The sequence below is a fragment of the Colobus angolensis genome, unplaced genomic scaffold (assembly GCF_000951035.1).
Source record: "Colobus angolensis palliatus isolate OR3802 unplaced genomic scaffold, Cang.pa_1.0 Scaffold53, whole genome shotgun sequence".
In the NCBI taxonomy this organism is placed as follows: domain Eukaryota; kingdom Metazoa; phylum Chordata; class Mammalia; order Primates; family Cercopithecidae; genus Colobus; species Colobus angolensis.
This window is the reverse complement of record NW_012118821.1, coordinates 10,999,035-11,026,779: the sequence shown is the minus strand read 5'-3', so window position 1 is coordinate 11,026,779 and position 27,745 is coordinate 10,999,035.

Below are 27,745 nucleotides of genomic sequence, written 5' to 3'. Positions count from 1 at the left end.
AAGGGCCAACATGCAGCACGAGGGGCCAGGCCAGACAAGGGCCCAGGTGTAGAGCATGGGGCCAGGCCAGACAAGGGCCAACATGCAGCACCAGGGGCCAGGCAAGACAAGGGCCCAGATGCAGCACCAGGGGCCAGGCCAGACAAGGGCCAACATGCAGTGCACAGGGCCAGGCCAGACAAGGGCCAAGAGGCAGCCCATAGGGCCAGGCCAGACAAGGGCCAAGAGGCAGCGTATAGGGCCAGGCCAGACAAGGGCCAACATGCAGCACATGGGGCCAGGCCAGACAAGGCTCAGATACAGCACATGGCGCCAGGTCGGATGAGAGCAAGTGCTTGCCACGTGATGGTGCACCTTGAAGGACCATCCTGATTCCAAGGGCCTGTCCATCTGCTGGATGATGGCAGGAGGGTCAAAGTGAGGCCCCGGGCTTTTTTTTAGCGAAAGATACTTTTGCAGGGTTCACAAACCAAGGTCATCATCACTGGACACCATGTCTCTCAACTTGTAGGGTGGCATTGTCTTTCTCATGTCACAGATGACTAAATTGAGGCACAGCAGAGTTTGCCTGAAAAGCACACTGCTACTAAGCTGTTCCATCAATTCTAAGGTACTCATTGAAAAATATATTTTAACATCAATGGCGTGTCAAATGTAGTTGATGCCATCTTTTTAGAGGTACATAAATATCTTATAGTTGATGGGATTTACTAAAGCAAATCTGGGATTAGCACACTCCCCTTCCGTTCAGCTACTACGCTGGTGCTCTGTTTGTTGGGAAGATAAGGAAACAAGAAGATGTGCACCTGGCAGGCTGTCCCCACCTGCCCCTGTGTGCACCATCTCTTCTCCTTCCTGGAGGAAGCACCCTCCTTAAATGAAGAGGAAAGGTCCATGGTGGTGGGTGTTGGGGGAAGACAGGATGCAAACCCTGCGGCCTGTGGAATCCAGCTGACTCAGCCTCTGCTGCTCCCTCTGTGACTGTGGGCAGTTTTCTGGGCAGTGGGATTAGTGATGGTGCTCCCAGGTGGGCCTCCAAGTTCCCATCCCATCTCTCCATGCAGTCGTCTGGCCATCCCTGGGAGTGGCCAGTCCTCCTCCCTCTCTGTTCTCTGAGCCCTGTCCTGTGCACTAGCAGCAGAGGCAGGGGCTCTGGATGGGCTTCCCAGCTGTGAGCACCTTAAAGGCAGGGGCTTTGTCATATTCATCCCTCACCAAGCCTGCAAGATGCTAAGAACACATCCATCCTTGCAATTTGAAAAACGGAGGAAGCATACCTGACTTCATTTCCTTGCTAATTTCTCATGATTAACTAGGCTGATATGAGTATTGTGTTTCGCTGTGAAGAAAGAGGACCCGTATTATAGTTTGGCTATTTCAGAGTATACCAGGCACATTCGGCCAAGGCTTTTACTGAAAAATCTCGGCAGCCCTCTGTAGGAGCTGGTGCCTGCTCTTGCAGCCAAGCTTGGTTCCCTGCAGCCTTCTGAGTGCAGTCTGGCCAGGTCGGTTATGGCTGTTCCCCAGACTGCTGTGGAAGGCTCTTGTTGGCTCAGGCACCAATCCCTCTTTCAAGTCACAGTGGTCAGGGTCACAAAACTGATTTTGGAGAAAATGATATAAAACTGACTGACATAATCCTCACTCCTTTTGCCCCAAAAGGAGCAGAGAAAGCAGCAGGCACTAGGGGGCTGCAGCCTCAACCCACAAGGGTGAGATCTTTTCACACAACAACCTCATCTTTGGAAGGGTAGCAGGTACGACATTAGACTTCACAAGCCACACACGGCACTCAGCACATGGGAACCGAGGGACCCTGTGGCCTTCCCCTGTGTTGCCTGTGGGCAGAGCTCCCACCTCTCCCACTGCAGTCAGGAGATGGCAAACCCCAGCTCTGAGCTCAGGACAGCACTTCACCTATGCTTTTCACGAGGAGGAGGATAAAATCCACCCTTCAAGGTTGTTGGGAAACTAAATGAGACACCGTGTAGGGGCACAGCAAGGTCCATGGAGGTCCTGGAGTTGCTGCTGGTTCATTCCTTTGTGTCTTCAAGATCCGGGCAAAACAAGCAAGCATGGGATGGGATGGGACGGGAGCAGCCATGGGGTGTGGCAGGCTGCCCACTTCCCCAGCCTGGGTCTCTGCCCAATACCTCAGACTCCATCCTGCCTGGCAGCTAAAGTGGCTCTGCTGGCTCCTTCCAAGAGCTCTCAGCCTGAGCCGCTATCGATTATAGACACTTTGCACGAGGCCGTTAAGATAGGAGGGGAGAAAACGCAGCAGCCATCCAGAAATAATTAGAAGAGAAAAGGACTCCCCAGATCCACCACCTTTCTGGAAAGCCTGAGACCAATGCTCCCTCGTCCTCCACCCTCTCTCCATCTCACACACACACACACACTGATTGCCAAAAAATGTGTGCTGAAAAATCAGGTTGGCGATTGTGTTTGATCCCGGCTTCTAACTGCCTTTCGGAAGGGCCTGCAGTCAAGGACATTCTTTTTTCTTTTTTTTGAGACGGAGTCTCACTCTGGCTCCCAGACTGGAGTGCAGTGGCGCCATCTCAGCTCACTGCAAGCCCCGCCTCCCGGGCTTACGTCATTCTCCTGCCTCAGCCTCCGGAGTAGCTGGGACTACAGGCACCCGCCACCACGCCCGGCTAATTTTTTTTGTATTTTTTTTTTCAGTGGAGACAGGGTTTCACCGTGTTAGCCTGGATGGTCTCGATCTCCTGACCTCATGATCCGCCCACCTCGGCCTCCCAAAGTGCTGAGATTACAGGCGTGAGCCACCGTGCCCGGCATTGTCAAGGACATTCTTGAGTGATGTCTTGGCCACACAGGTTGCTGTTCACTCCTCCCCTCATTCCTCCTTCCCTCCCTAGGATCGCACTTCTTCTTTGTGGATAACTCTGTCCTAGGAACAAGACTGAAGCGAGACACTAGTGAAAAGGAAGCAATCCACATTGTTCAGTAAGGACTGCATGCTGGGCGCTGTCCTGAGCATCCTTCCCATGAAAACCTTGCGAGTTGGGTATGAGTAACCACATTACAGATGAGGAAACTGGAGGACAGAGAAGGCAAGTGAAGTGCTGGGGTGACTGTTCATCCACGAACAGCAGATTCCAGCAAGGCTGGGCTCTTCCCGTGACCCTGCCAGACCCCTCCAGCCGGGTGGAAACGGGGCTCTCAGACTTGCTGGGGTCTTTGCATCCTTGTGAGAAGTGGTGGGGTGGGAGGGATCTGGACTACTGGAACCCACACCGTGCACTCCAGCCTCATGCTCCACCTGAGCCCGCTGAAGCCTGGAGGGAGGAGGCGGATGCAGGGAGTTCTGACCTTGGAGTCAGAGCCCCAGGGTGGGGAGCGGCCTGTTACTTCCAGATTTTATTTGCTTTGGGCCTGAAATTCTTCCATTTACAGTCCAGGTCTTTATGTTGAAAATTTCCCTCTTTCTTTCTTTTTCTTTTCAAGTGCAAAGCTTGTCCTCACTGGCTGTGAGCTGCTGGTTTCTTAGCTGGGTGCTGCATTTCTCCATAATCAGAGGGCGGTGGCAGCAGAACAGGTCCTGAGGGCAGAGGAGGAGGGAAGAGGCCCATGTGGAGAAACGCCCTGGAGGAATGGTGCTTTCACAACGTTGGGGGTCAATGCAGCCGCCTTTGTGTCCTCCCCCGGCCTCCTCGGCAGCCACTGGGGGCACCTCCCAGGCCTGCTGCACATGCCTCCTGGTCTAAGGAGAGAGAACTTGGTACATGGATACCATAACAGAAAATGCAGCAATGGTTAAATAAGTAATTTCATCAAAATGCAATGAGAGCCACAAAAAAAGGAGGCTCAGGGAATGCCTGGTGTGAGCCTCACCAGTAGGTGTCGACCTCAGTACCGGCTCAGTGCAGGGCACAGGGGATACAAGGTGGGCCAGCCGAGGGCCCGCTGTCCACAGCCTCCGGAGCTGCTGGAGGACACTGGTCTGAGTGGATGATGGTTTGCAGCACAGAGAGCACATGTGCAGGTCAGAGTTGCACGGCCTGCGGGCAGCAGAGAGCTGAGGGGACATTCTCCTTCCCTGCTGGGTCCATCCGCCAGCAGGGATATTCGTATCACCCTCCCACTCTTCAACAGCAGTCTTGTTGGATGGGAAAAAGGAGAAGGGGTGCAGGCAGCTCAGGACTGTTGACCTGAGCTCAGAGAAGGAGACGCCACTGTGGGCAGCCCAGATGGGCCGTGCAGAGGAGGCAGCAGAAACACGTCGCTGGAGAGGGGTTTAACGACGAGTGTCTCTCTGTCTCTCTGAAGGCTCAGCAGAGAGCAGGAAGCCACAGAGCAGTGAGGCACCCACCAGCAGCAACCCTGGAGGGAGGGAGCCAGGGCGGACAGAACCATCGACGCCAATGGTGTCCATGACCTGCCCAGGGACCTGTCATATGTCACCTCACTGGCAAAGAGACTCGCAGATGCGATTAAAGTAAGAATTTGGGGATTGAGGAGATTATCCTGGATTATCCAGGGGACCCAAGGCAATCACTCGGGTCCCTGTAGGAGTCAGAGAAGGAGTGAGAGGGCAAAGGCTGAAGCCAGAGAGAGGCTGAAGGTGCTCCTGGCGAGCTGTCAAGGGGGACGAAGGGGCCCGGGCTGAGGACTCTGGCTGGTGCCTCAGATCGGAAAAAGGTGAAGAATCTCCCAGAGGCTCCCAAGGAGCACGGCCCTGCTGACACAGACACCTGGCTGCCAGGACTCCTCCCATCCCGGCGGTGACCATCGGCATAGGTGGCTCTGTGCCCACTGAGAACGTGGGAATCTGTTACAGCAGCTGTGGCAAACTGACAAGGAACTTTATCAGGAACTTGGCTGAGGGGCTGGGGCCACCGGTGAAGGACCCCATCCTCTTGTGGAAACTCTGCACAGGGGCAGGAGGCACAAACTCCCGCCACACAGCCTCCGAGCTGTGATCTCACAGTGCCGCCCACTCATTCAACCAGGTCAGAAACCAGAAGGCAAGTTCGTTCGTGGTCACTGAGGAGGGCAGAGAGGGAGAGCTGGTCTTGGTGCAGGCATGTGAGGGCACAAGAGAGCCACCCAGTTGTGCAGAGAAGAGAGCAGATTCCCACACAAATCCCAGCTCAGGAGATGGTGCTCAACTGCGGCACTCATGGTGTAGGGGCAGCATGGGCTTGGAGACTGTGACTGAGCATCTGGGTGAAATGCTCAGCCTCTCCTCCTTCCCAATGTGGGCAGTGCTGTCCTCGTCCTCAGAGACCAGCCTCCTGGGAGCCCTTGCTCTACGTCGAGGGACCACACACAGACACTGAGAACTCAGAGGAGCCATGACTGTGCTGCCCCTGCCTGTGGCTCCTGCTTTCAGAATAATAGGAAGCAGACTCTTCCTGCGTCTCCCACCATTGCTGAGACGGCTCAGGCAGTCCAGGGATCGATGCATGCTTCCTGTGAAACCATTAGCAACTAGATTTGAGAGCTCAGGGTAGACGAGAAAAGTGCAGACGGGCAAGGTGTCCATCGCACCCCACACCGGGGGCCCTGGGATGGGATGGCCCACCAACTCAGTCAGCACTTGAAAAAACAGCTCCCAGGGACTTTTCCCAACCGCAATCTCTACGAGATCGGAAGACCTGGATTCCAAGCTCGTCTCTGCCTCGAGGGGACCCTGGCCCATCTCTGAGTCTGAAATCTCTGGTAACCTCTTGTAGACCCCATACTTGGGCCACATTCTTCAGGAGAGAACAAATGGGTAGACCTTCAGTGGAGAGAAGAGGCTCTTCGAGGCTACAGTGCCAGAAAGAAAGACATTAGCTGGAAAGTGCACAGCACACATGTGCGCGCTGCCCTAGGTGGTGGGCTTCCTCCACGGCATCACCCGCCCACCCTTGTTGCTGCCAACGTCCCCCTCAATTACTTATGTTCACAGACATGAGCTCAGTAAACTCACCCTTTATTTGTCCTGCGGAGAGAAGGGCTAAGGGAGCCCAGGCGGCTCAGCAGGACACAGGGACGCTTTTAGAACAGCTCATTTGCATGAGGCAGAGCACGTCCCTGTGTCTTTGCAGAAGATGAAAGTCTGCCTCCTTCTTATGCTTCCCCTGTTCAGGCATCAGACCAGGCACTCACTCTTATCAAAAAGGAAAAGGACTACATCAGCAAACTCTCTCTCCCCCCTCTTTCTCTTGCCCAAAGATTCTTTGCATAATTGAAACCAAGGGAACAAAAATGCACAAAAGCGAGTGGCACAGATGTTTTCATCACAGGTACCTCAAATAACTCCAAAGGGCCTTCACCAAGCAGCGCCTGTGAATCTATTTCATGCCCGGCTCGCTGAGAATTAGCATTGGAAGTCATCGCTGTGAACGCAGGGAGCTGGATGCATTTCAATCCAGCACAGAAACCAGCCGCTGCTGTTGCGGGATGTCAGCTGCAGTCACATCACTGCAGAGCTCTTTTGCAAGACCAGCAGAAGCCGGCGTGTCATTTTTGACATAGCAGCTTGTCCCTTTTCACTGCTCAGCTGACAGCACGCCCAGTGCCTGCCTGTTGCTCTGCGTCGAACAGGCCCAGGTGCCCAGGCGTGAGTCTCTGGGGTTCTCCGGGGGGTGCCTCCTCAGCTCTGTGTCTTGGATGGCAGAGCTGTGGGACCAATTGATTTGCTTGCCAACAGCGCCCACACCCAGGAGAGGAGATTGCTGGAGAACTGAAGCATCCTTCATGGGACTGTCACACTGATTCTGGGAAGAAAGTCATGTAGGAGCCTTGGCCTTGCCAACACTGAGACGGCACCCTTCCGGGGAGGCCTTCTTTCCACTCAGCCTGGAGTGGCAGGTACACCTGGAAACCTGGAACGCTGTAACTATGGCTGTGACCTCCCGCAGGGCCATTTTCACCCTTGATACATATTTTCATATGCTAATTTATTTGCCATTTTTTAATCGTGTGGAGGTAGAAAAACCTCAGCATGGAGGGAGAAAAAGTATGTGGATAAGAGCACACTTGTCCCTCCTCTTCGTGTAAGTTCTCACAGTCAGGCAGAAGATTTCCTCCTCTTCCTGGAGTAGGCTCTGGAGAAAATGCTGCACTGGCCCACACGTGGGCTGAGCCCTGACTGCACACTGCTGGAGACGAAGGTTCATCAGGCACAATGCCTGCCCTCGGAGGGTTGCTGTACCTGTGGGGAGGCTGAGCACAGACACACACATCTAGGCTCTGTGTGTGTAAAGTGCATGCACTAGCATAGGCAGATATGCCTGCTTCCTCAGGCTGCACACAGACACACATGTGCATGGCAAATACACAGAATCTGGAATCAGATCCAGGACTGAGGGCTGCACCGCAGGTAACAAGCCATGTGGCCTTGGGCACATCGCCCAGCCTTTGTGAGCCTCAGGAGCTCTGTCTGCACCATTCAGACAAGGCACCTTCTCCAGCGGCCTCCCGGCATCAATGTGCCATTCAGTTGAAAGTGCTCTTGGGACCTTGAAGAGCTGTTTGCATTTAAGGGGTGGGAAATGTGCCCTTGTTCCCTCCCATGTCCTTTGTTCACCCTCGTCCCTCACTCCCAGGAAGTTCACGCTGCCGCTTTACCACCTGGGCCAGTCTCTGGGAAGGTGAGGCCCCAGGTGCTGGGTCTGCAGCCCAGGGGGAGGCTGAGATGCGCATGGTGGCCAAGCCCTTGCAGCGTGTTAGCTGCCGTGCTGTGTTACTTCATTAGCCCTCAAGGAAGCCCCGTGAAGGAGCTGCAGTTTTATCTCCACTTTACAGGTGCAGCGTTTAAAGCATAGAGAGAAGAGGTGGCTTGTTCAGACTCACGCGGTGAGAGCAGGGCCCAGAGTCCCACCAGTGTGCGGCAGTGCCGGCCGCGTGATCTCAGGGGTGGGCTGAGCAGGATCGGCTTCTCTCGCAGGCTGGGCCACCCACCACTCCACCTGGCCATGCCTGCGAGGTTGTGGCGTGGACGCAGTGTCCATGGCTTCTTGCTCTCCTCCTTCTGCTTGGCTCTGGCCAATAGGAGCCCTGGAAGGAGAGTGGGGAGAAAAGAGAGTGAGGAGAGGTAGCCATGCCCCTGGGTCCATCACACCAAGGTCGCTGTTTCTCATGTCAAGGTCACTGCTCCACTCAAGGCAGTCCCCGCTCATGAAACTCTGGTCCTGATACCCGGTCCCTCTGGCTATGCCCCGGGTCAGGCAGCGGCGACCAGTGCCTGCCCACTAGCACAGTGATTGGTGAACCACGATCGCCATTGCCTGAGGCTCCTTCCACCTGCCTCAGCATTGTAAATAGACCCTGGATGAAACACGCCCCTTAAGAGTCATAACTTCTGTGTTGTCTGTGGCCCTTAGGCCCTGCTGGACACAAGGAGGAGCTTAGCACAGAGCAGGCAACTGGATGTGGGAAACACGAGGTGGGCTGTGACTCCTGGGCAGGTCCCGTCCCCTTTGAGAGCCTCGGTGTCACCCTCAGGGTGATGAGGGTTGACAAGACACCAGAACAGGACACCCTGAGTCCCTCAGACGAGCCAACAAGTATCTGGGCTTCCTCTCGGTACAGCAGCATCTTCCTTGTCTCTTCATTGCCTCCCAAGGTTCCCCCCACTCTAGGATGTGCTCAGTCAGGAACAGGCACCCTCAGCACTGGGGCTCCATTTCTTTATCCACTTCCTGCAGCACTTGGCCAGAGCAGCCTTGAGCCCACTGTGAAGTGAAGGACACGACTCTGCTGCCGGCTCTGGAGGCAAAAATCCCTCCCTGTGGCTGAGCTGGTGCACTCAGCCTGCACACCTGCACACCCGTGTGCTTGTCTAGTGATCTGCGCGGCTCCTCTGCCCCCAGGAGTGGCTCGGAGACCTTCTCTTTCCTGCCTGTCTCTCCTGTGTCTCTGGTGGGAGCAGGGAGGGGCTCAGGCACTGACTGTGTTGGGGAGGTCTTGGGTGTTCTCTGCCACCACGGTGGACTTTGCTTGACACGCAGGCATCTCAAATCTGGAGGGTGGTGTAGAACAGGATTTGCTGTGGGTTCCCCCTCCTGGCTGGAAGAAACCTTTCCCCAGAGTCAGGCTGGAGATATTCAAATAGAATTTGGGAACAAGCAGAGGGCTGCTGTTGGAAGATGATCCGATCTGTCTTGTTAGTCAGTGAAGACAGTACTGGCAGGGACCAAAGAGGAGAGGAATTGGGAAAGGGTTTATTCCCTCTGATGTGAACGCCTCTATCCTTGAGGCACCCCACCCATTCACCCACATAAGGAAGTTTTATCAAAATAAAATTCCCCATCAGCAAATGGCCACCACCTCCTTGGGAGAGGGAAAGAGAAAACCGCTTTTATCAAATAATTTTGGTTGTTGAGATAGAGTTTTGCTCTGTCGGCCAGGCTGGAGTGCAGTGGCACGATCTCAGTTCACTGCAACCTCTGCCTCCTGGGCTCAAGCAATTCTCCTGCCTCAGCCTCCTGAGTAGCTGGGATTACACGGGTGCACCACCATGCCTGGCTAATTTTTGTATCTTTAGTAGAGATGGAGTTTCACCATGTTGGCCTGAGATGGCCTCTGGAATCGGAAGGAATTGGGAAGTTGGGAACGGAAATCCTAGGGAGTGTCTGATGGGTTATAAATGCGTCCTGTTGCTCTGGAAAACTCGGATACAGACTCTGAGTAGTTTCAAATGACTTTATATGATGAGATAATTCTCTAGAGCTTGTCATCTCTTTGAGACTGGGATTTGTGGGTCTCCTGACCTGCAGGCCTCCCATGATGGAAGATCTTAGCTTCTAACCCCTTCACCTTAGGGACAGCCACAGCCTTCTCCTCCTCCAGACCCATCTTCCTTCTTCCCACTTCACGTTTGACCTCGAAATACCAGATCACTGGTGAAATCCTGGGTATGATACACTTCACCATCATTTCTCCGCTGTCCAGAGCACTGGCTCCTGCCTTCCTCCTGGGCTAAACCCTATTCTTTATGGGCTTAGCTCAAGTGTTCTCCCTTCTAGGAGGCTTTCCTAGAACGCCAGACGGGCCCCTCTTCTCTACCTCCAAAGCACCTGTGCCTGGTGCCCAGTCCATAGGCTACACTTCCCGGCCATCCCCATGTCCAGTTCTCTCTTGCCACCTCACACACACACACACACACACACGGTGCTCTGAGATCTATTCCACCACCAAGACCCTTCCTCTCCCCATCTTTCAGGAGGATGCTAGCCTGTACCTCGATTAGTACTTATTTCATTTAAAATAAATATTTTCCAATAATAATATGAGTGTGAACTACATATTTTTTCATTTAAGAAATCACAAAAGAAGAAAGAAGAAACAAATCACCCACAAACCTACCTTGCAAAAACTGCCAATGGCTTCTCACGAGAGAAGAGCAATAAACCCCATTGAAACTCAGAGATCATAAGATTCCAGGATATTTAGAGAAGGGAAAATGCCCTAACCCAGTTGCAGAGCTATTAAGGGTATTGCTGGTATATAGGATAGAATGATTGACATTTATGAGATCATCAATGAATGGCTAAACAACATTTATCAATCTGCCTGTGGGTGGCAGAGCCCGGCACGTCCCCTGTGTGGGTTGGATACTTGGAGAACTGAGCCGGGATAGAGGGTCAGGGAATGGGAGGACCCTTGCCCAGAAAACCTTGCAGACACACAGCACGGACTGCTGTGGAGCAGAAACTTGGAGAATGATGAGAAAGGGGAGACCTGCATCTCCCTGTAGGGGAGGTGTCTCTGACACTCACCAACTGGATGGAGACAAGGGGAGAGCTGAATCTGGAGAGGACCCAGAAGCAAACAGCAGGGTGACCTCCTGGGTGCTCTTACCCCAGGGCCCCACCACCTGTGCAGTAGGCTCCACAAACTAGTTCTCAAGTCCAATTTCTAGAAGACCCATTCTGCACGCACACGTGCTACACACCCATGGCATCTGTGGCCAAATCAGGATCTAGAGCCAGGGAGACAGAGGTGTCATTCAAAACAGATGCATGGTTAATTGGCCACCAGGTCCGCGGAGAATCTGGGAATCCTCAACACTCCATGCACAAATGGTATCCAGTTTCCAGAAATAAATACAACAGGTTGCTCCAAAGACTTTAATAACGAGAACATGGCAGAGTCTGGGAAGCCAGCAGGCGCTGTTGAAACATGGAGACTCACAGCAGCAGGGCTCCACTCTTCAGATCCGAAGGCAAAAGCAAGGTCTGTGCAGCTGGAGCCTTGGGGAGGCCCACCTGGTGGGGAGCTGCAGCCATGGAGGCATCCGCCCAACCAGGCGGAGACAATGAAGAAACAGCAAGACCCCGCTTCTCCCATCCCCAATCCTCCTGTGGTGTTGACCATTGGCTGAACCCAACTGGGTGGCCATGGAAGCCTGGGAAAGGGGCCCTGGGGAAGGTGTTCTGTCAAGTAGAGTAGCCCATAGGCTGTCAAAGCAGGGAAAACGTGGGAAACCTGCAGTGTTGCCGCAGAACAGACATGGCCAGCAGAGAATACGTCTTCAGAAGGGATTTGCCAAAATTTCCTCACCAATGCCATCGGCATAAGAAGCTGTCCTGCAGCATTACTCCAAGCCCATTGTCCAACTTTGAAAACCGACAGTGACCACAGATTTCCACTCTGGTGTGTTTGTTTATTGCACAATCCATCTGCTCATTGGCCAAATATCAATGATGTGCCAGGGACTGTGCTTGGAATTATGTGAGGCATGGAGATTGAATTCACAAGATCCCTGTTCCCAAGGTGTTCATAATCTAATGAGAAAGTAATAGCTCTGATATGGTTTCATGAAATAACCACTACAATCTGAACATTAGCCTGAAGGAACTGAAGGAAACAAGGAATCATTAATTCAGGAGAAAGTATTTTATCTCAGTATTTTATCTGCTTTGAAGATGAACAGCAGAATCAGATTTTCATTTGTGTTTGGAGTGGGACAGTCTTCCCCAGAAAATGAGAATTAAATACCATCCTTACCCAAACACACAGAGAGAGAGAGAGAGAGAGACAGAGAGAGTTCAGGTGTCAACCCCAGTCCAGGTAAGACTTCAAGATTTCTGTAAACCTCCATGTTATCATCACTGCCGTCCCCACCCCTCTGTTAAGGCAGCCCCAGCAGCGGAAGCAGCCTCAGGGTGCCGTGGGTCTGGCTGCTGTGTCTGTGCCTGTGACCCTCCCTCACTGCAGATGCCCACTGAGGAGGGAGGAGTGGGGATGTGCTGTGGGGACCTCTGTACGCAGCATGTCCCTTTCAGCCCCCGGCTTGTTGACCCAGAAAGCTGGGGCCTCTGGCAGAGAGACAGCCCCTCTCTCAGGGCACAGGCAGGCTTCGGAGGCCTAGGGGAGAATTTCCTTGTTGTGGCTGAGCTTGGGGAACCCTCTTTGTTCCACACTTCAGATGTCTCTAACGAAAGCTTTCCACGAGGGACTCCCGACATCCCTCCATGACCATCCTTCTCCTTCAGCATCTGCCCCTCGGGGTGATGGCCCCACAGTGGTTCAGGAGACATGGGGTCTTCTTGGTTCTCACACTCCATGTCATGGTTGGTCAGGAACCCCTGTGGCTCCCCCACTGACTGTGCCAATGTGGGGTCACTTCCTTCCACCTCCACACCACACCCGTTTCCCAGTCTCCCCACCTGGAGGACCCAGGAGCTCCTAGCAGGGTGTGGACATCAGTCATCCTCTCCTGCAGCCAGTTCCCCACGTGGACTGAGGGAGCCACGTCCCAGAAAATCACCCTCAATTCTCCAACAGCCCCAGTTCACTGTGGATAAAAGGCCGAGTGTCCACCACACACTGCAGGGTTCTATTTGACCCATCCCTGATGCCGCCCTGACTGCCACCATCTCCTCTGTGGCCACCTTTCCCTACTCAGGCCACAGAGGAGTGCCTTCTGCGCCTTCTCCCTGCGACTCCATATTCCTAAATGCCCCTCCACTCAAGTAACTCCTTCACCATTGCGCTTACTCTTTCTGGCCTGTGAATACAGACGACTCCTGGATACCCCATGGCACTTCCAAATGCTGCACCAGGTTCTACCCTCTATTTTGATTTCCCCCAAACTTAAATTCTAATGCTTTTTAGCTAACTTAAATATTATCATTTTCTGTCTTTCCTCAATGGATTGCAAACCAATGTAACTATCTCTTTTATTCACCCAAACTTACGTACCCCAGTCACTAAGATCATTGCCTGAAGTGCTCAGCAAACGCTCTTTTGAACGTTAAGTGAACTTGGGGCTCTGTGGTTGGCATCTACTTGGGGAGAGCCCTGGAGTCAGTGCAGGCTCCTCTGTGGGAGGGGTGCACCGTTAGCCTGAAGCCCCCATGGGAAGACTTTCACAATTCCACTTTCCCCACTGAGAAATATTTTCACCTGATAAATCCCTCCTTACTGCTGCAGTGACGGACCTGAAATTGGGAAAGTTAGAAGTGCACGATGCTGGCGCTGGTGGGAGTCATTTGTGAACCGGGTGCTTCTCTCGGGTCAGAAGCTGGAAGCAAGAGTAAGAATCCGGGAAGATCTCACTGGACGGGGGAAGAGAAAAACATCAGGTTGAATTGATGGCGAGGCCACCCCAGGAGGAGGGAGGCCGAGAGGACAATTTGGAAACCATGAGTGATGCCGCGTGTGTATGAGAGTCCAGTCAGAAGCAGACACCACACAGGGCTTGGAAGGCTGAGGGGACTCCATGAAGGGTGCTAGTGTCAGGAGGGATGGAGAGGCTGAGAAACTAGAGCCAAAGGGCGGCCGGGAGGAGCCACTGCCCTGAGGGATGAGCGGCAAGGACCACGTCGAGGCAAGGGAGAAAGAAGAGGGGGTGACAAGCACCCCATGAGACCTGAGTGACAGGCAGGCACAGGGAGGAGCAGCAGCAGCTGTCAGTCACCGTCCAGGGCAGGAGAATAGGGAGGATGCCAGCTTCCCTCACCTCCCCCACTCCACCTCCAGCCAGTGCCTCTCTGTGGGGCCAAGCAGACGTGGGCAGCCTGGGTTCCTGCAGAATTTATCCCCAAGAAGGGGGAGTCCACCGTCATGAAATGCCAGGAAGGCCTGGGCAGGAAGGGAGTGGAAGGCAAGGAGGCCAGTTTCCACAGAAAGCAGGGGATACAAGAGGACAGGGACCCCCTGGGACAGCCAGCCAGGAGCTGCAGCAGCCTTTGGCATTGCAGTCAGCGTAGGGCAAAAGCCCCAGCACTGTGGAAACATGGCTATTTTTAACTTACAGTCTTTCCCTCCCAGTTTCTTTTTAGGATTTGTGAAGGATTTTTAAAATGTCACCCTGTCACCTCTCTGATACGGGAGAACCAAGAACATGGGATTTCAAGAGAGCAGCGGGGCCCTCCTGGGGTGTGCGTGGTGGTAACCGTGGGAACTGGCAGAATTCCCCTGGGAGGGGAGGCTCTGCAGCTTCCACCCTCCTCTGCAAGATGTCTCTTTTTACCTGGAGTTTCCTGACCTGCCAGTTCTTTTTCTTCTATGCTTCCACATGGCAGCGTCTGGTATCTGGCTGCTCTTCATGCCTGTCACTGTGGGCCTTTTTCAAAGGTCGGGCGGTCTTCCCCCAGCCTGTGCAATGCCCTTCTCTGACGGAAGAGCTGCTGCTATGTGGGGTCTCTGAGCCCGGAATGCCAGCCCTGACCTGCAACCTTGTCAAATACAAGAGCAATGTTTGCAGCGGGAATGTAATGAGTAGGTTAGACATAAATGCCTTTGTGAGGAGAACATCTCCCTCTCTGGTCACCGGACATATGAAAAGTTATACCTTTGAAATCTTAAGGGCTCAAGGAAACTAACTAAAGGATCCTCCAGCCTCAACGTCACATGCACCTGCAGTATTCCTGAGCCTTAAAACAATCTGAGTTTGCAGGCAACTCCTAGGAAACGTGCTGTAATAAAAATGTGCCAGGTCATCAGGTCTCTCACGAAAGAATCCTGAATAACTGAGGCTCTTTCTCCGATCTGGTGCGGCCTCACAGCAGCATGAGGAGCCTGTCAGTGTTGGCTGCAATTTACAAACGAGACAGGTGGGTCCTGCCCAAGGGCATGCAACTGCTAGGCAGAGCCAGGGTTGGGACTTTTGTCTTCTGGGACACACTGAACGTGTCCCGGCAGCTTGAATTACATTATTCCTCTTAGAGGAATTCACCCCTGGATTTTTCATCTATCAACATTGTTACCATCTTTTAAGGGATGACTTCTCTAAAGAAGTTAGTCCTGACCCACGCCTTTCCCCAGAGGCCCTCTATCCCAACACCAAAATAATAATTCGTCTCACTGTTTTCCAGGAGTATGTCCTTTGTACTTCTCTCAGAACTCATTTCACTTAAATAAATATTTCCCACTAAATAAATGAGCATTAACTCTATATTTTTATTTAAAATTCAGAAAAAAATTAGAAAGAAGAAAATAAACCACCCATCAACCTATCTTGCAAAAACTGCCAACTGCTTGCCATAAGAGAAGAAAAATAAACTCCAATGAAACTCAGAAGTCATTAGATGTTTAGGTCATTTAGTGCAGGGAGAAACAGTGTAATACAGCTCCACAGCTGCCAAGAGTAACTCTGTTTTATAGGATGGAATAATTGATATGTATGTGATATCATCAATAACTAATTACGTTTCTCCTATAACGTAGGTGAGACAGTGTGCTATCCATTTTAGAAATATTTTAATTCGACATTCAGAATGATTTTTGTGTGTTTAAGTTTTGCCGATCGAACTGATAAGCTGTAGTTACCTGCAAAATTTGTGTGGGTTTGAGTACAGCGCCCTCCCATGCCTGGGGCTGGATAAATGAAGTATCCCCCAAACAGCATTAAGCAAAGGGATAACAACAAGTGAACGCAGACTCTCATGAAGGGTCAGTTACAGGATGTTTCAGAGTCTCCCTGAAGCTGAGTGTAATTGTGTTTAAGATCACCTCGGTGTCCTGCGTGCTGAACTGGAACTGGCCATGGTGCTGGAACTGGCCATGGTGCTGGAAGTAGACGTCATGCTCCTAGGGAAACGGCAATGACATTGGGGCAGGCAAGCTACACTGACCGTTTTACTTATGATTTGGAAGAAAGAGCAATGACACAATTGATTTAAAACCTACATTTCTAGATGACTCAAGAGGCCGAAACACTCAGGGGATGAACCCTTACACTGTAGAGAATGCCCAATGTGACTGTGTGCCTTTCATCCTCCTCCTGCCTCCCTCTGTGAGGAAGGAAGGACAATGCCAGGCATGGAGATGACAGGGATTTTCCTGAGGCCAGCAGCGTGGCTAGACCTCACTCCTTAGACCTTTCTCTATGAGCTTGTTCCACTCCACAGAGAGAAATAACATATGGGTAAAAGATAACCTTTTGCCTCCCACTGGGGAAGGACGTAGGCAGCGGGCATTCGATGAACAATTGCTATGTGGCTGTCTGACTTGCCTATCTGAGGTTACTTTACAAACGTAATTTATTTCAAATATCATAACAACTCTATGAGACAGGTATTACTGTCTTGTTTTTAAAATGAGAACAGACAAGCCTAGAGATGTTAAATAACTTTCTCAAGTAAACAGCTAAATTTATACACTGTAATTAAGTAATGCATTTATTAATTCAATCAAAACTTCTTATTCTACCAGGGAGGAAGCACTACACTAGGCACTGGAGATATGAGGAGGAGTGATGCTTCTGATCACCTTCATGGAGCAGGAGTGATACACAGGCAATTAAAATGCAGAGCCAGGGAGAACATCGTCCAGGCAGAGTCAACAGCGTGAGCCACGACTTGGACATGAGAGGGAAGATGGCTCATTCAAGAATTCAGAGCAACTGGCTATGCTTCAGCAGAGTCTACGTGGGTGGGTCTGACAGCACCAAGTTGAAAGGCATTTCTCTGAGGAGCATGAAGGTTCAAGTCAAGGAGGGGCATCACCTCAGCCCCAAGAGACACTAGGGGCTTCTCCCAAGGGCAGTGCAGTGGGGTTAAGCTGCTGAGTGACACTACAGAGGGACTGCTGTGCTGTCAGGTGCAGAAAGGCTTGAATGACAGTAAGAGTGGAGACAGAAATGGAGGATCACAGTGCCAGTGATCACGAGACAGACTGGGGCACAGAGCAGGCACCCACAACATCCCAATGGAGGATCACAGTGCTGGTGGTCATGAGACAGATGGGATTCTGCAGAGGTGCTTAGGCCACTTCCCACGGGGTCCCTGCAATGGCTTTGCATTTACATTTCATGAACACGTGGAGAAGAACTTATCATTCTAAGTCCCATTTCCAAAAAGACTTGAACTAGTAGCATCCAAAGGCTGCTGATGGTATAGGAAAAGCATCAGAATTTGTAAAGTTGGGTGAGCCTGGGTTCAGATCTCAGAGTCACATTGTCACTTACCCTCCCCAAGTTTCACAGCTTCTCATCTGCAAAGCAGAGGGGGGTGAAAGCGCACCACTGCATTTGACCTTCACAGTAGACCAGCACATGTGTCCTGCATTCCTGTCCATACTGTTGGGAAGCACATTTATGGAGATGATTAAATGTGAAAATACAGCTGTAACCAGAGGTCAGAGATCAGAATCTAGTTCATTCTGCTTCCACAGCCCATGCTCTTCCAACCACACTCTCAAGCATAGCCAACATGTCCCTGGATGACAGGCTCTCTTTCCAGCCTCCCCGAAAGTCTCAAAAGGCTGAGCCTGTCATCTCTGAACAACAGCAGCCTAGCCAGGTTAAAGGGCATCCCCTGGTCCAATGCCTGACTTTCAGCCAGAGCTCTAACCAGTAACCAGGACTCAGAGTCAAACACAATGGCCTGAAAGTTTCCTCCTGGAATGAGATACACCCAATCGTCAGACAAGACAACGGTTGGTGCACGTGGGTACTCCAGATCCCATGTGACCTTGGGAAGACTGCCCCTCATCAAGCTGCAGCTTCTCCCATCTCAGTCCCTCCATATCTCGGGAACTCCTCTTGGTCCTCATATCCTCTCCCTTCCACGGCCAGAAGCCCACCTCCACGTGTACCAAAGTGACGCCAGAGCTTCACGTGCTCATGGCCAGTCCTCTCTCCGTCCATCTTACCACCACCAGGCCAGCGCTGTTTGCACCTCTGTGAGTGCGTGAATGCCCATCCTAAGAAGGACATTGTCTTGGGCCACGTAGGCTGCTATAACAAGATACCTTGGACTCAGTACCTTATAAACAACAGAAGAGTATTGCTCACAGTTCTGGGAGCTGGAAGTCCAATACCAAAGTGCCAGCAGATGTGGCATCTGACCAGGGCTCTTTCTGCTTCATAGATGTTACCTCATTTCTGGGTTTTCACGTGGCAGAAACGGAGAACAAGCCCCTGAGATGTCTTCTCTAAGGACACTGATCCCGTTCACGAGGGCTTTGCCTCGGGAACTAACCGTCTCCTCAGGGCCCCACTTCCCAACACTGCTGCGCTGGGGATTAGGGATCCACGTTTCAACTTAGGGGTGGGGACCTCGACATTCAGACCATAGCAGGCACTGCCATTAGACATAATTGTCCCATGCCTTACAGACCAAAAGCAAAACTAATTACTTCTAATTCAAAAACCAAGCCTTCCCACTATTAACTTATTGTCATTACCCAAAGCCATGACCTCCACTCACATGCATCATCTCTTCCCATTCAACATATTTTCCCAGTCCCAGTCACCCCTTCTCTCTGCTCTCTCATGGGCATGGACTGTCAACCACACATCCCCACACCCTCCCTAAGTCTTCCACCCATTGCCCTCTCTGACTGAAGTGTGGATCTCCCTTAAGATCACCAAGTTCTCTTTCCAGTCATGCCCTTTTATCTCCCACCCCCAAGGCACCACTGGGATAGAGGTGGTGTGGGCACCTCCCCTGCTTGACCTTCCCCAGCCATTGCTGTTTCCTTCTCCTTCACAACCCCACCCCCACCTTGCAAGCACATTCCATCATATTATGCTGCATGCTACCCTGCTTTTTGCTGTCATTCGCCAGCTCAGGGGCACCCCACTGGCTTCTTTTTAGCACCTGGTTCACTAACAACAGCTCCCGTCACCACTCCTGTCTTTGGGCCAACTCCATCCTCCATGCTCACACCCCTCAACCATATCCAATGGTGTCCCCACCTGAATGAGCCTCTCACTGCAGAGCCACACCCTCCTCGAATTTTGTATTACCAATCATGTGTATCCTCCAGCGTCTGGTTTTAAAAGCCTACCATTGAGCCGTCCATATTTCCAGATCATTTCCAGATCACTCATTCTAGAACTTCCAAGATAGCTCATGTTTAGCCCCATTGCAACCTCCAATCCACTCACCCTACCAGGCTTCTACTGCCCACAAACCCATGGCCTCACTTCCATCATGAATAGATCAGAGAACATGGCTCATCGATGTCAGCACTGCTTGTGTACCTCGCAAGTCTTTTTCCACACTTCTTCCAAGATACTCATTCACCTGGAAAAATTCAAGCTCTGCTTATCCATGGAAAAACAAAAGCATTACACACTCACATCCACACATCCACAGACACACAACTATGCTGACCATTCTCATTTTAAATTTAAATGTAGAACATAGACCTTAATGACGCCTCAATGTTGCCTATAAATCCAGCCACTCAAGGAACCTACTGCTATTCTCACCCTCCTCCCCCTTCTGCATCAGCATCTACCTGTATCGTGCCATTTTCCACCAGATTATAACCATGCTGTGATAGTTATCATCTTAATAAAACAGGGAAAGAAATCCGTAGTTTCCATGTCCCTAATTTTACCCCATTTTCTTACAAAATTGTCATCTGTTGTTCTTTCTCCACTTCCTCACCTTCCATTCTCACCTCAACACACCCTGATCACCTCCACCTACGGTTGCTTTTATCAAGGGTAACAGAAAGCTCCCTCTAGCAGAATCCAAAAAGAATTCTTAGTCTCCAGCTTTCTTGAATGACAGCAGTATTCGACACGTTTGAACACTGACATATGTTTGACACATTTGAACGCTGCTTCCTTGACATGTCTCTTCCCTTGGCCTCCATGCCCCTGGCCTCCCCTCACCTCACTGCTGACTGCTTCTCAGGTTCCTTCCCTGATGGCTCCTCATATTCTGACCTTCAAGTTCGTTCTCCATCCTCATCTCTGCCCTTCCCCACTTCCCAGGACTGTCACGCTGAGCACCTCTCACCTCAACAAGCTCCTGACCCAGGGCTGTGGATCCAGCTCCCAAGTGGGCATCTCTGCATTTGGGCTGATAGATGCCCCAAACTTAATGTTTCTAAGGCAGAGCCCTACTCTCCATTCTCCTAATGCCACCTTCGTCCAGTCTTTCCCACCTCGGCAAATGGCAGCACAGCTCCTGACACCTTAACAGAAACCCAGTCATTCTTCAGTTTTCCCTTTCCCTCCCAGGCGGCATCCTGTCTACCAGTGAGGTCTCCAAAATCTGTGTGTCACCCCCTCTTCACCTCTGCCACTTAAATCCTCAGCCATCTCCCGCCACCTGGATTATAACCATAGCTCCCCTCCCAACATCCCCTCTGCCCCTTGACATCTGACCTGTGTGCCGCTTGGTTCTCAAATGTACTTAGATTACGTCACTGATGCACTTACTGCTTTAGAAGCTGCCATTTTAGGCATGAAACCGGCACTGCTGCCTGCACCTGCCGGGCCCCACTCTGGGGTCTGCAACCCTCAGACCCTGTGTTCACCGCACCCCTTCTTCCTCACCTCGTGGCTCTCTGCTACTTAGACAAAGCCCACCCCACCTCACCGCAACTGCACCCACTGCTCCGAATTCCAGGGCACTCTTCTTACAAATCTCCTCACATCCCACACCTTTATTTCCCTCTCTGATCAAATATCGCCTCCTCCAAGATGGTTTTCTGGCAGTCTGACCCCGCCCATCACCTCTATCCCTCCCCTTGCTTATTTCCCCACCTCCGCATCACATCACACCACAGGTTTGCGTTGCTTGCTTTGTGTCCACTCCCTGGAATGTCAGCTCCCTTGTTTGTGTCCACTCCCTGGAATGTCAGCTCCCTTGCATGTCTGCCTTTGCTGCCTTCTGCTCTGCCCTGGCTACTGCACTGGACTGCACACACCACCCACATGCCGGGTAGAGGAACTCATCCACATCCCGTACACTTGGCATTTCCCATTCTGCATATCATGGCATTTCCATGCTAAGGTGAGTCCTTAATGATACACCTAAAGGAAAAGCAAACGGTCGTTTTGAAATGAGGGGAGGGGCTAGGAAAGGGATGGCGTCCACACTGCCTGCACTGGCACGGAATCCCCCGCTGTAGGGCAGCAAAACAAGCCTGTGCTGGGCCCATGGCTCCTCTCCCAACCTGCTTCCCGTCTCCACAGGCCGTCTGACCTGACCGTAGTAAGGCTTTGCTCTGCTAGCTATGAAATGTTAGTGGCCCTTAGTCCCCCACATTCCCCCACAGCTTGCTCCCCCCACCATCTTGAGGTGAGGAGCTGTGGCAAAGGTCACTACCTGGGATGGGAGGTCCGATTGGCCCCACTCACGCACATCTGCTCAGGGCGCCTGCCTGCCTCCTGGCCCTGTCTCCTTCCTCCCAGTCCTGCAGCCCCCACTCAGCCCGGTCTGCTCACTGGGTCTCTCCACACACTGTGGAAGGTTCTTCCCATCTAAGCCATGAATTGTGCCCTAAGGTGCTTTCTGGAGTTTTTCCTGACCCCCTTCCCTGCCTTCCCGGGGCCCAGCCGATGTCTGAGCCATGCCCACACTGCTGCTAGAGTGGGTTCTGTTGTTACTCAGGTGTCCTGGGAGGGTGGGCACCTCCCACCTGCACCCCCAGGCTACCAGTTCTATCCTGAGCCAGGACCCTGCTCGCTTTCCCTACAGAGTGACCCCCCAGATCCACTCCCCAAGGTGGGGCCCCAGCAGGGGTGCAGACTCAGGAGCCCAGCCTGATGCTCCCTCAGTGCACAGCCTGGAGGAGGGAGCCAGGTGGGCTATTTCACAAAAAGTCCCCCATGGCTTTCAGGGACCCAGAGATCTTAAAGCTTCAGCTTTTAAATCTCTGCTCCCTGGGTAGCTGTGAATTGGTGACAAAGCTGCTATCCCCACAACCAGCACTCCTGGCCACACTGACCCCCACACACTGCTGACAACACACAGCACGAAGCATACACAACACAAACTTGCACACGCGTCCAGAAGCACTCACTTACACCAGACACACAGACCGCATGTAACTACACACATCACACACCAGATACACACCACACGTAAGTACACGCATAACACCCATGCACTGCATGGCAACAACACACATGTGCACACAAGCACACACAAACACACACTGGAGCCACACATCAGACACACAGACCACACCACACACACACACTGACCACCCATAAATACACATCACACACACACATACACCACCCGTAAATACACACACGCAGGCTGCACTCAGGACTCACACCACACACGGATCGGCTGGGGCTTCTCTGCTGGCAGCTGGCCTCTCCCTCCTCCACCCATTTCCGCCTTTCTATTGTGCTGCATTTAATCCTGTTCTTCTCTGCACCTGCCAGGCTTTGTCTCAACAGGGTCTATTTAGGATCTCAACAGCCTCCCTCAATGGTAAACACGCAGCCCAGGCCGGGCGCGGTGGCTCATGCCTGTAATCCCAGCACTTTGGGAGGCCGAGATGGGCGGATCACGAGGTAAGGAGTTCGAGACCAGCCTGGCCAATATGGTAAAACTCTATCTCTACTAAACATACAAAAATTAGCTGGGCATGGTGGTGTATGCCTGTAGTCTCAGCTGCTCGGGAGGCTGAGGTAGGAGAATCACTTGAACCCCAGGTGGAGGTTGCAGTGAGCCAAGATCGCACCACTGCACTCTAGTCTCGGCGACAAAACGAGCTCTGTCTCAAAAAAAAAAAAAAAAGAAAGAAAAGAAAACAGCCCATAGACATGTTGCCTGCTGGCAGGGAGTCTGCAGCAGAGAGGAGTGGGCCCTCATGGTCACTGGGGCACAGGGGAGGCACATGGCCTGCGGGAGGGTCACAGACCCGGGTGACGCCGACCCTCTTCCTTCCATCCCTCCTGCACGCAGATGTGGCCCGCGGGAGGGTCACAGCCCCGGGTGGTGCCCACCTTCCTTCTGTCCCTCCTGCGCGCAGATGTGCACACTGTGGCCGTTTTGCTGACATGTGTTAAATTCCTAAGCCAGTGAAATGCTGCACTTGGCCGGGGAGTACGTTTCCTAAAGAGTTTATAGAACCTAGGGCCTGGAGTCAAAAGCTCAGGGTTAAAGTCCTGACCATGCCTCCTACTATGTGCTTTGGGCAGTAAATTAGCTACTCTCAGCATCCATTTCCTCCTCTGGGAAACAGGCCTGATGGTACTTGAAAGCTTTACCTGAACTTTTCCCCCAGTTGCTGTAAGGATAGAATGAGGCCTTGTGTGAGGCCTGTGTGACTGCAGATGGCTACAAGTCTTGTCCCCGAGTAGACACTCCAAACACGAATGTGGCTGGGCCACTTGCTTGTCACCTGCTTGTCACTTTGCTTGTGAAGGATGCACAGGAAATAAGGAAGGTCTCTCCCCTCCAAGAGCTTGTTTTCTTAATCCAGGATGCAGCCACACGCCCTGCACAGAGTGGTGAGTCCACCGAATATTCAACAGTGATAGAAGGGCAGCCTCCTGGGGGTAGGGAGGGTCTGGCTGTGTCCAAGCTCTGGAGGAAATGACGCCTGGATCAACTGTCCCCAGCTAGGGAGGGAGGAGCCCGCAGGCCAGAGAGGAGACAGGAGGACCCAGCTAGGGAGGGAGGAGCCCGCAGGCCAGAGAGGAGACAGGAGGATAGCAGGCTCCAGCAGGAAACAGAGCAGCTGAGTGACAGTGGACACTGGACTCCTCTCTCCTCCCTGAGCTGCCACGTGCAGATGGCCACGGTGCCCGCTTCGTTCTTCATCGCACTGGGCAGGAGCTCTGTACAGGGCTCTGAGTCTAGTGTCATTGGGTATCTGGGTCTCAGAGCCTTCATTGCTGCAGCATTTCTAGTCACCAAAGGCCTGCAGTCACGTCTGCCCAAAGCAAATGAACAAGAGACCCAAGAAATACCAGCCTCAGTGTTGAAGTGGGGCCCACAAAAGAGCCCAGAAGAAAGCCTGAGTGGGAGGAGAGAAAACAAGAGTAGTCCAGAGGGAGGGAGGGAGTGACAGCGACCAGCCATCAGAGTCGGGGAGAAGAGGTTGGTGGAGTGAGGAGGTGGTCGGGCTACTGGAGATTGGGTAGCAGACAGCAGGGAGGCCAGGAGAGAACACAGGGAGGGAGGGAGGATGCTGCAATGGTGCCTCGGTCAAGTATTCTAGGTGAACCACAGGATGCAGTCCTGTGCCTAGTGATGCAGCCATGGCTGGAGGGTCATTTTTCACATCCGAAGATCCAGCTTCTCATCTCTTCATTCCAGACTGGAGGGAAAGAGTGAGGGGAGACATCAGGGTGCAGGGGTGAGGAGGCACAGCTGCCCGGGGCTGCAGCAGGGAGAGCTTCCTGCCAGGAGGGATGCGGGGCCTGGAGGATGCCCGCCCGACCCGTCCAGCTGCTGGCACACTCGGGCTCCTGTGGAGATGCCGACATGGCGCCGGCTGGGCCAGTGCATTCCAGGGCCGCATGCAGCCCCCATCTGGCCCTTGGCAAGTGTTGCCAATACATCTTCCCTGGACACTGTGCATCCCCTGGGTGAGGTGGACCCACGGGCCCTGCCCACCAGCTCTTTGAATTCCCAAAGGTCTCAAGAAAATGGCCACCAGGACCCGCTGTCCTCCTCTGCATCCTCCCTTCACTGCGGACCTCCCTCCTTGGTGGGACTTGCCCCCTCCACAGGGACCTGTCAAGCCTTGATATCCCCACCACCCACCCCAGGGCCGCGCTCAGGAGCTGCAGCTGGATGAATAAGAGGATCTGAATGGGAAAAGACTCCCTCAGTGCCCCAGAGACCAGGCCTCTCTTCTACACCAGCCCACTGTGACCTGAGCCTCAGGTGGTGAATGTGCCACAACCCCAGCCTTGCCCGGCTTTAACTTCCTAAGGGTAAAATTCCCAAACATCTCTGAAGATAAAGAGCTCGCCTCATAGCACTTCCTCCTCTGGCTGCTGATCCTCAACCCCCTTCCCTGGGGAGGCCCCAGGTCCACACCACCAGGCACGCTCCGGCCCTGTGAAGACCTGGGGCGAGAGGTGACACCTGCTCCTTCCCCCTCCAAAGCTCCTTCCAGGGCTCATACTCTGGATAGGAGGCACCCAGACCTCCTGGGAGAGAGGAACTTGAGAGCTGGGCAGACCCCCGGACAAGGCAGTCCCCATTCCATTGAAGAAAGACTCAGAAATGAGGCCCTCATCTCCCAGGACTGGAGGACTACCAGGTATGAGTGCTTCCCCCTCATCAGGGGAGCTGTCCTTTGAGGCCCCTTTCCGACGAACAAGTCCACCCCCAGCCGTTGCCAGAGAGAAAAAGTGAGCAGCTCTTGGAAGAGGCAGATGACACATTTACTTCGCTGTTCCGGGGAGCAGCTGCCAGAATCACGGGCGGCCAGTGATACCCAAGTCTGGGCTCCCCCCTGACAGGAGCCACCTGGCCGCACAGCCTCTGCACACCCCGCACGGTCCGGCGGCCTTCCCTCCACCCCACGCTGGCCGCAGCGCACCTGAGACCAGGCCTTGGGAGCCAGCTAGAATCTCGGTCCTTAGGGTGCTCCAGGCTGGGGAAGGAGGCAGCAGGGGTGGAGAGGGCTTAGTCTCTGTCCCCAGCCACATCTCAGCAGGGCAGAGAGGGCAGCTTTGCCTGTGAGCCCCAGCCCCTGCATCTGTGAAGTGAGAGCACAGTGCCTGCTTGCTAGAGGCATCGTGAACATGAACGAGTCTCGTCTGCACGGACCACCTGCCACGTGAATGCTTAGGGGGCTTTTCCCAGCCCTCTGCACCCACCACGCCCCCCACGCACACTTGATTTTTTAATGGACTGTGGAGGAGGCGCTGGCTGCGGCTGCTCACGGGGCGTCCGCTCATCTACGCCGCTCCCTCAGTCAACAAGAAGCCGCTCCCTCGGCTCGCAGGTCATGGCACTGTGGGGACAGACACTCATCGCTCGTCCAGAGGTCTCATAGTCAGTGCCCTCAGCTACAAGGGACACAGCTGAGACCCAGAATATGAGCAGAGGCGGCTCCAGGCTGTCAGAGAAAATTAATGCCAGAGAGAGATTCCGACGCCTGCCTGAGACTCTCAGGGACTCTCACTTCCACAGTCCTCACACACGTGTGTCCCGCTCCCCTGGGAGGCCATGCAAGGCGATATGCAGTAAGACACACAGCAATGTGAAGGTGGCTGGCCGACCCCAGCAAGACGCAGCCCCTCACAGTGGGAGGAAAACAAGACATGGCAGGAACGGAAGCCAGGGCTCGGAGAGAAAGCGGTCTGCTCCAACAGCAAAGGAACACATTCTCTTCCACAACAGGCTCCTATGGGCATCGCAGACGCCCACAGCACCTCGGGTCTCTAGGATGACCTCAGACAGCAAGGACAGCAAGCAATGCCTCCATGCACCGCTGTGAGATGACAGGGAAGTGAAGAGCAGATGTGGACATCATTGAGGGTGATGAAGATAAAAGCATGCCATACATGTGACTACGTGTGGCAGAGACAGCCGTGGTGGCCGAAGATGGAGGAAGCTCAGCTCGCCATTGCTCCCCACGTCTAAAACTCTCTTCCAGGAGACCTGGTCCTGGAGGAGCCCCAAGTTCCGGGTCCAGGAACAGGGGTTTGAGTCCTGGTTCTGCCAGAGCTTAGCTTCATCACTTCCGGGCCACAGTTTCATTTATCAAAATATATATATATATATATAAAAATAAAAAAAGGAAAATCAAAATAAACATAGTAATATTGCTTTGTCTACCAATTCCTAAGTTTATTTGTGAATCAAATGAAACACTGCCTATAAACATATTTTGTTCAGTATAAATTGCTTTGCAAGGGGAAGGGCTTTTTATAATCATACGAATAAATGCAACCAACATATCCACCCCGGCAGCAGAGGACAACTGTGCAGCCGTCAGAACGGGGAAGGGCAGAGGAGCTGACTCCGCATCTTCCTCTCCTGAGGCCCCCACTCCTGCCCCACACCATGATTCTATTAAACGCATGCATAATTAACCCGCTATTCTGCCAGCCATTCCCGCAGTGAAATACAGGGGCATTATCATGATATATTGTGAGATTCTGCTGATTGGAGGTTACAAAGTATGTAATTAGCTCATGTCACTCCACATAGTTACCTGAGAGTAAGTGGTGCCATTCATTACAGCATACAAGGAAACATAAAAATGATGAAAGGGAAACAAAATTCTCAATTCCTTCATTACTGAGTTCAGTGACAATAAGAAGCTAATTGCAACTTTCTGTTTACCTTAGATAGTTTGATGAATATATATATATTTTTTAATAAACCCAAGTACTAAAGTCAGAACTGTCCCTGGATACTATCCTTTAGCCCAAGATCTTGCATAGGATGAAAGCGAGGCCCCAAGAGACTGCATCACACTTTCAGTGTTGTAAGCACGTTCGTAGAGTGTGGATGGGAAGAGGAAGACTCAGGAACAGGCGACTGATAACCGCTGCACACACGTGTGCAGGCACCATGCCCCCCGCTGCTTAGAACCTCCACACACGCATGTGCAGGCACCGTGCCGCCCGCTGCTGAGAACCTCCACACACGCATGT